Raw genomic sequence first — 10,138 nt, forward strand, 5'->3', positions numbered from 1 at the left:
GCTTGTCACATAGTAAAAGATCAATAGTATTCCTTACTATTACTTCTTATAAAAAGATGGTTCCATAAGTTGAAAGAGAGAAACAAAGAAACTTCTGGAAACCCAGTCAGACCTTACTGAGATTCATGTTCCAACTTGCCCTGAGTCTCTCCCTTATGCCCTACTTCTTCCACTCCTCTTGTAGAACCTGAAAGACTGTTAGCAGTATGAGAGCAGAGGGGAGACGTTTCTATTTCTCTCTTCCTCATCCAGGCTGGTGCTCACTTGACCACTGGCTACTACTTCCATAATGGTCCCAAAGTGTCACAAATTTGATTTTCTTGGGACCTATGGTAATGTGTTGTGAATCTCAGGAAGTATTTAACTGCCATTAATTTCCTTCCTTCCTTCTTCCCTTCCTTCCTTCCTTCCCTCCTTCCTTCCTTCCTCCATCTTTTCTCTCATTTCTTCTTTTTAAAAATAAAATGAGACTTTTATCAGATGAACAGATTGGATCTCAGTGCTTACTATAACTATTGACTCTTATGAATGAATATTTCTTGGCGTCTTGGAAGCAGACACTGGTACAGTGTTTGGGATGCAAGATGTTTATTAAGGATTGGGAAAAAGAAGAAGTCAATCTGTGGAAACTGTGACAAAGCCTCAGCCAACCAGGCATGAGCCCTGAAGCTAGAATAGCCTTCCAGAGCTCTTCCTGAGTTGGGTCAAGATGAGCAAGCCTTCAAATTTCTTTCTAGACCATTCATTTGATGTAGGCTGCCCAAAATGGGGCATGGTTTGGGCTTGGGGACCCTGTGACTGAGGCAGACCCTGAAGGAGCTGACAGCTGGAGGCTGTGTGCAGAATGCATACCCTGCAGCTGGACAGCAAGCCCTTCCTGAACAGGGGTCTGTGGGGTGCATTTCCATGTTGACCACAAGTATCGAGCCCATAGTACACATTCAATAATGTTGCTTATGATTATTATTGCTGGCTGTCATTGATATTTATGTTTATGTACAGTTTTGCTATCTCTGCCCTCTTCTTGCCCCCCTCCACCACTGCCCCCAAACAGCCTATTGCCCCTTCCTTGACATAAGCTCCAAGTGTGCTATTTTCTAATCCAAGGGCCATGATGATAGCAATTCCCATCAGGACACTTTTGCTGTGAGCTCCTGAGAACACTCTGGCTCCTGCATTCAATTGAGTTTCCAGCCTTAGCTCATCTAACTTCCAGTAGTAGGGCAGAAAAAAGTTTCTAGACTGAAGTGCTTCTCAAAGTCTAAGGTACACATGAGTCTCCTAGGAATCTTGTTAAAATGAAGATTCTGATCCAGTAGGGCTGAGGCAGGGCTGAGACTCTGCATTTCCAGCAATATCCTGGGTGATGTTGATGCTGCAGGTCTAGGGAACACTCTTTGAATAGCAGAGTCTAGAACATTGCTCTCTAATAGAACTTCCTGCAGTGATGGAAATGTTCTGTATCTACATTGTCCAATACACTAGCCATTAGCCACATGTGGCTATTCAGTATCTGAAATATGGCTAGTGCAGTGGAGGAAATAAATTTAAATTAAATTAAATTTAATTTAATTTTGTTAAATGTGGCTAGTGGTGAATGTACCGGTTTAGAGAACAAGATCCATGGCCTATTTAGCTCTGAATTCCTAGGACATAGCCCAGGACATGTGTCTCTCAATACATGTTTATTGTGTGCAAGGAACATGTTGGCTGAGGCAGGGAGCTGGGGTGCCATGGGAGACATATTCAAATCTGTTCCACTTTATTTTTCCTGGAAACTGTATTTCGAGTGGTGTGGTGTAGCGAGTGGATAAGACCACAGAGCCCAGAGCTCACCTGTCTGGATTTGAATATGGACTCTACCCTTTATTAACCTTGTCATCTTGATCCCTGTGCCTCACTCTCCTCATCTGTAAAATGCAAATAAAGGTATACCTCCTTTTATTGTGCTTCATTTTAGTGCACTTCGCAGATGCTACATTTTTTACAAATGGAAGGTTTGTGGCAACTCTGCGTCGAGCAACTCTATCGGCACCACTTTTCCAACAGCATCTGCTCACTTTGTGTCTTTGTGTCACATTTTGGTAATCCTCGCAATATCTTAAAGCTGTTCATTATCATTCTATTTGTCATGGTGATCTGTGATCAGCGATCTTTCTTTTTAATTAATTTTTATTGGAGTATAGTTGCTTTACAATGTTGTGTTAGTTTCTGCTGTACAGGAAAGTGAATCAGCTATACGTATACATATATCCCCTCTTTTTTGGATTTCCTTCCCATTTAAGTCACCACAGAGCATTGAGTAGAGTTCCCTGTGCTATACAGTAGGTTCTCATTAGTTATCTATTTTATACATAGTAGTGTATATATGTCAATCCCAGTCTCCCAATTCATTCCCCCCTCCCCCCTTCATTTCCATAAGTCCATTCTTTTTTTTTTCTTTTTTAACATCTTTATTGGAGTATAATTGCTTTACAATGGTGTGTTAGTGTCTGCTTTATAACAAAGTGAATCAGCTATACATATCCCCATATCTCCTCCCTCTTTCGTCTCCCTCCCACCCTCCCTATCCCACCCCTCTAAGTGGTCACAAAGCACCGAACTGATCTCCTTGTGCTATGCGGCTGCTTCCCACTAGCTATATATTTTACATTTGGTAGTGTATATATGTCACTCTTTACGTCTGTGTCTCTATTTCTGCTTTGCAAATAAGTTCATCTGTATAATTTTTCTAGATTCCACATAAAAGAGATATAATACGATATTTGTTTTTCTCTTTCTGTGATCAGTGATCTTTGATGTTACTACTATGACTCACTGAAGCCTCAGTGGATGGTTAGCATTTTTTTAACAATGAGGTATTTTTTAAGGAAGGTATGTTCATTTTTTTAGACATGATGCTATTGCACACTTAATAGGCTACAGTATTAGTGTAAACATAACTTTTACATCCCCTGGGAAACTAAAAGATTTGTGTGACTCACTTCATTGCGATATTTGCTTTATTATGGTGGTCTGGAACTGAACCCATGACATCTCTAAGGTGTGCTTATGAAATAGTGTGTCTCTTATAGGATTGTGGGCGTGCATGGAATGATTTAAACTGTGTGAAGTTCTTAGAAGAGCTCCTGGAACATGCCAAGTTCTCTCATGTACACGTGGTCTTACCAAGACCAGCCCCACCTGGGTTAAGCCCTCATGCATCTTGGCCTTCTTTCCACCTTTCAGGAAAGCTGAGCAACTCTTTGAGCTCCACGTCCTCGAGCAGAAGTGTTTCTTTCATGTTGCTGATGCTACTTTGGGACAACTCAGTCTGATTGTGTTGTTAACCCAGAAGCATTTAACCCAAACCTCCATCCCTGCATGGAGCCAGTTCACCAAATTGTCTGGTGTGAGGGGGAGAAGAGAGCTGCTGAAACAATGAGGTCAACCCTCCGAACCAAACAGGGTAATGCTAGCTGTCCCGACAGAAGATACAACTGCTAGGAAATTCTGCACCCATGTTTATACAAAACCAAGCAGGAAATGTTTGCCAATGGAATAAATAAAGGAGCCTTCTGGTTACATAATGTTTTGTTGTGCCCCAGTTTGAGGCTGTTTTGGAATCGTGACTTGGTCTAAGGTTTGAAGTTTGGAGCTCAGGGTGCCCATCTCCTCTTTTGTTGTCTTGTTCTTGATCCTTGAAACGTTCCTCTTCTCCAGTTCCTCACGGCCTGAGTTAAAGCTGGACCTGAATGTGACTTCATTGCTTTGCTTAAGACAGCCCTCATGATCTACTCTGTTTCTGAACCAATGACCCGGGGAGAGATTTGGAATGGGCAGGGGGTGATGGGCTATGGGTGGTGGGGCTCAGAGCCAGTGATCCCATAGACCTAGAGAAAGGAAAAGCTCTACTGTGTTTGTTGAGATCCGGTTATGTGTCCAACATTCTGCTAGGCACGGTCTGAGGCTCCCACCATAACCTTGCAGTGCAGGCAGGTATGATCCAGAGATGTGGAGTGGTTTGTAAGTAACTCAGAAGTTAGGGTGATTTAGCTCCTGAGTCTCTGCTTTCCTCCTTCTGTTACACCGCCTTTCCTGGACTAGAAATTAAAGTAGATATTTCAACTCAGTTGCCTAAGACTCCCCGTGTAACCCAGGAAAATAAAGTGTATTCTCACCTGGAAGAAAAACAAAATCTGGTTGTAAAAAATCAAAGAAAATCCTCAGGATTCAACACTATTTAATTTGTCTAGAACATGCACATTTATTACAGTAAGTTTTGAACTTCTCACTACCTTGGAAAGGAGACAACTTTCTCCCCCCACCCAGTACATATTTCATAAAGGCATTTACTGAGCACCTGCTGGATGCCATGTCTGCCTGTCAGTCCTAGGGAGCAAGACAGCAAGGTGCAAAGTCCTAACACAGTTCTGACAGTTTGGGAAGCTTGGTGAAACCCATTTTACTGTCTTAAGCCTCAATTTGCTTAAGTATAAAGTATTGGTGTTCAAGAGCTCCCTGAAGTTCTAGGGTAGGGTGAACCTGGCTGAGCATTTAGGCCCTCAGAGAGAAAAACTCTACTCTCTGGTCTCTTATCTCTTGGGGAGGCTCCTATAGTTCATTCAGAAATTCTGAAAAAGTCAAGAAAACATATCCACGACTGTTGCCCAAGTGCCCCTTTGGATCCAGTGGGGCTGAAGGAGAACTAGAGAAAGAGGCAGAAATGGAAGCTGCAATGGTATCTGATGTTTCTTGGGCATTTGCTATGACTCCAGCACTGTTGTAACTGTGTTACTTGGACTATCTTTACTGTTGTAACTGTGTTACTTGGACTATCTTTACTCATTTAATCACTTAGTCCAGTGATTTAGAACAGTGCATGGGGCATACTAGTGAATCTAGGAAGTTGAGAAGGTAGACAAGTGCTTGCAAATGCATGGGGGAGGGGGCTGAGTCTGGATGGCTGACTGCCTAAGTGATTTGAGGTTCACACTGGTAGCCCCTGAATTTCTGAGTAGGAGGGCCAGGGACCTGCAAATCAGTTGGAAAAAGATCTATGGAACTTGTCTTGAAGCTTCATTTGTTTGGCACACACATTGCTTTTGCTTAGTTTGTATGTTTATTGGTTGCGGGATGTCTGTTAGTAGAGACTGTGGGGTCTGACCCCACTCACAAAGCTGTTCCTTAGTGCTGTCACTTGTCCCCCAGCAGAGCCTCTTTGTACCCAGGGTCCAAGTGTCTGAAATTGCATTGTCAAAGACTTATTCATTAGTGCTCTGCCCTTTCCCTGCAGGTTTGCTTTTTCTAAATTTATTTTTTCTTGAGGATTAATTTACATTCAGTGAAATGTACAGACCTTAAGTATATAGTCTGAGTTCTGATAAATATATATTCCCATGGATTCACCACCACTCAAGATTTAGAACATTTTCATCTCCCCATAAAGTCCTTTTTTTCCCTTTCTAGTCAATCCCTGCTTCTCTGCCCACTACAACTAACAACTGTTCTGATTTTTATCACTATTGATTAGTTTCATCTGTTCTATAACTTTATCTACATGGAACCAAACAGTATGTACCTTTTGAGTCTACCTTCTTTCACTTGATATAATGGTCTTGAGATTTTCCCACATTACTGTACCAGGAGTTTGTTCCTTTTTATCTCTGAGAAGTATTCCATTGTATGAAGACACCACAACTTTTAAAATCCATTCTCACACCACAACTTTTAAAATCCATTCTCACTGATGGACATGTAGGTTGTCTCTACTTTTTGGCATGATACATGAAGCTGGCATGAAAGTTCGTGTACAAGTCTTTTGTTGACACATGCACGTATTTCCCTTGTATATATACCTAGAGGGAAATTGTTGGGTCAGAGGGCAGTTTTCCAAAGCATTTGTGCCATTCTACACTCTTACTCAAGATTTTCTCTCAAAAGATCAACAGTGCTGGAAGAGGGATCTTTGTACTACTTTCTCTCTGACCTTCCATCTCCCTCTCTTCCTATCAAACAGGCCAACTAGCCAATCTGAACACGGGGCAGGACTCAATTAGCAAACATTCCCATCTCCGATTGCTTAGGCTTTTTATTTTCTAATTCATTCTGTCAAAAAGTCATTCTGTAAAAAGGTACAAATAAATGAAAGGGCGAAAGACTTTAAAGTCCAAGAAAAAAGCAACAGCGAACATCATACTTAATGGTGACTATTGAAGGATTTCCCCTTAAAATCATGAAAAAGACAAGGATGTCCACTCTTACCCCTTCCACTGACATTGTACTGGAGGTCACACCAGTCCAATAAGGCAAGAAAAAAGAAAAACCAGCATAAAGTTCGAAAGGGAGAACACAACTCCTTTTTTTTTTTTTAATGTTGCCTGGACTCCAAAGTAGCCCAGGGTTTCCATGGAAATGACAAGATTTTTTTAAACATGTTTATTTATTTATTTATTTAGGCTGTGCTGGGTCTTAGTTGTGGCACGTGGGATCTATGTTGCAGCACGTGGGATCTTTAGTTGCAGCACGTGGGATCTTTATTTACTGCACGTGAGATCTTTGTTGCAGCATGCGGACTCCTTCATTGCAGCATGCAGAGTTCTTAGTTGTGGCATGCGTGTGGGATCTAGTTCCCCGACCAAGGGTCGAGTCCAGGCCACCTGCATTGGGAGCACAGAGTTTTACCCACTGGACCACCAGGGAAGTCCCAGAAGGGGAGAATACAACTCTTTATTTACAGATGGCACTTTTATCTATGTAGACAATCCTAAGGAATCTATAAAAATCTGCTACAACTAATACTAAATTCAACAAGGTTTTAGTATTCAAAGTTGATATGCAAAATCAATTGTATTTGTATATTCAATAGCAAACAATTGAAATACAAAATAAAAATATCATTGCATCAAAAAGCATAACACACCACAATTTATTTCTAGCAAAGATGTGCAAGACTTGCACATTTAAAAATACAAAACATTGCAGGGAGAGACAACCTAAATAAATGGAGAAATATGCCATACTCATGGATTGGAAAACTCAATATTATTAAGAGCAACTTGATCTCTAGAAGGAGCTGGCAAACTCTTTCTGTAAAGGGCCACATAGTACATACTTTAGGTTTTGCAGGCCATGTGATCTTAATTGCAGTTACTCTGACTGTGTAATACAAAAGCATAGACAATATATACATGAACAAGTGTGGCCACATTCCAATAAAACTTTATTTACAAAAACAGACTGTGGACCAGATCTGTCCCTCTTCTATTACCCATCAGCTGAAAAATGAGAAGTAAGACCAAATGGTCTCTAGAGTTCCTTCCAGCTTTCTCTTGGGAAAAAGAGAAAGGGTTCTTTTCTCTAATTGTGCCAGATAAAGAAAGCACATGATAATTTATATTACTGTTTATTTGACTACTAATTTTCTTGCCAACCTCATCTTCATATATAAAATGGTGAAAATAAAGCCTACTTGATAGTGTTGATGAGAAGGCTTAGTGAAATAATGTAAAGACGTAGAGATCTGGGACAATGCCAGGCTCATTCAAAGACATTCATCTCCTCCCCACCCCGATACAGTTTTTTCCCACTTGTTTTCACAATTTAGCTTTAGGGGTTGGCATTTCAAATACTGTTTTCAGTCAAGCAGCCGAGGTTTCAGATAATAAGCTTGTGTGTGTCTGGGGAAGCTGGCCTTGGGTGTTCATACCTACAGACTGACCCAGCAGCCAGATCACCACTTTGCAGTGTGAGGTGCTGGGGTTTGATCCCCAGTAATTCCTACTTTAGACTTCCAGGTGCCTATCTCTGAAGGACTCAGTTTTATCTCAGGAATCGCAGTGAGGAAATAGTTCAGGAAGCCCTGGGGTGGTAGCCCAGAAACAACAGGCACTTAAGCTCCTATTGCCTTTTTAAGAAGACATGCTTCTTATTATAAATATTATACTCCAGCCTCCCAGCGTAATCCCAAATAATGTCATCTCTGGGAAAAGTTGACAAGTGGTGAGAATTTAAGGTCTTCCATCTATTGGGAATGAAAGCTGGTAGATGTACAAGGGTTTCCTTCCACCTTATACCATTGGATCATCCCTTCATTGAGTTTTCTTTTATAATACTTTCTGGTCTTGAGCTGGCCAAAGATGAGGGTTGGTATGCTGCTTGCTTCAGCCCTGCCCTGTATGACATTTGTCTTGCAACTTTCCCATGCTTGTTTCAACAGGGAAAAAAAGCAAAGAGATTGACATATAGCTGCCCTGAGGCTAGATTGTCACTGAAATAGACTTCTTCAAATAAAAATAAGGGCCATTTTTGTTTGCAAGGCCTTGCAATGAAACACAGTTAATAAAAACTGCATGGGAAACTCACATTGCAGCTATAAAAAAAATTAAAAAATAGAATTCTTAGCTAAAGTCAGCAGTGATTGTTGGCTCAGGGTAGGAATTAGGGAGGAAAACATTCTGAAACTCATTGAAAGTGAAGAGGGAAGATTTATTACCCTTTATCCATTTGTTTAACCCTTCAGAAGGAAAGTTAGAGTCACACTTGCTTAGAAAGTGATTAAGTCCTGAGTTTTGAGAGGAGGACAGACTATTTTCTCCTTGTGGATAAACTGTTAAGTAGGAAATAGGGCTACTTAACTTAAAAACAAAAACAAACAAAAACCCAAAACTGCTCCAAAACACAGACTTGATAAAATCATCGAAACAAATGTTTCCTGTTCATTCTTTTTCCTCCGTCAGCCACCATCTTTGTGTGGGTTTATCCGATGTCTCTGAGGTTAAAGATTGTGTATCTTTCCAGGTTGGAGGGTGGAGACACCTCTCATCACTCTACAGTCCTCATACCCCAACATCATCATCTGGAATAACTCATGGAACCCTGGAGAGATGGTTTGTTTCTAGAGCACCCCACTGGGCAAGGGCTTTGCCTTCAAGAATGGACTATCCAGGATCCTTCCAGCCCCAATGTGAGGTGCCACTAGGCCATCAGGAAATGGTGATTGATTATCTGAGAAATTCACCATCTTTCTGCATTCAGGTTCTCCAAAGCCATTACTCTAACGGGAACCTGAGGTCTCGATGAATTCCTACTTAGGGCTACAGACATGAAAAATCACAGCATCTAGACAAGTGGGCTTTTAGTCCCTGGTTGCTATGGGGGAGTTTATAAGAATATTTAGAAGTGACTCAGGGTCCTTTCTTTCTCTCTTTTTAAAACCTATAAACTCTGGTCATTTGCACAGGTTTTGCTAATTAATGCCACCACTGTGGAAATGGGGCTGTTCTGCAAACAAGCTGCCACAAATGGGATTTTTATTGCTGGTGGAAAAGCCTGGGGGATAATTAGCAGATCCATGGAGATCCCTTGACTCTGGGCATCTGCATGGTAATGGCCAACCCTGGAGATCACTCAGGGAAATGGGGTCAGACTTTCTACCTTAGGGCACATTTATATTGTCAGTTACAGCCTTCAAACTGCAGTTGGACAAATGTGGGAAAATATTCTGTGAAATGCTAGACAAATGAACCTGATGTGGACCAATCTCAAATAGCAAAACTGGCTCTGCTTTGCTAAGTGCTGTACAGCAGCCAAGACTTGCAAATGAAATATTTTGATATCTCATCAAACTTGAGTCCCCAGAGAGTCTCACACACATACACATGGTTGACAAGGGTCCCCCTCAAGGTGCCTGGCTGGAGGAGATTACAGAAATGACAGACTCACAGGGCGAGAAGAGAACCTGGGGGTCATCTGGTCCAGAGGTTCATAACCAAGGATCCTTGGAGAGAATCCAGGGGATCTGTGAACTTGGATGGGAACATAATTACATTTTTGTTTTCACTAACCTCTAATTGAAATTTACTGTTTCTTCCCACTTCAAATATGGGCAACAAACCACAGGGCCATTACTTGTATCCTTGATTTGGACACAGTAGAAATCAAAGAGGTCTTTATATCACATTAATCTGTTGCAGATTATCTCAAGATACCATTTATGCTCTTCGTGTCTTTGAAATTATAGGGGTTATTGGATCTAATACTAGATATTATTTAATGAGTTACTAAAGAATATACATATATTATTATATCACACATTTAAAATTATTTTGAACGCTGTATTTTATGTAATTAGTTTTTTGTAATTGTATGTATTTTCTTT

This window comes from Balaenoptera borealis, assembly GCF_965194805.1.
Source record: "Balaenoptera borealis genome assembly, chromosome: 16".
In the NCBI taxonomy this organism is placed as follows: domain Eukaryota; kingdom Metazoa; phylum Chordata; class Mammalia; order Artiodactyla; family Balaenopteridae; genus Balaenoptera; species Balaenoptera borealis.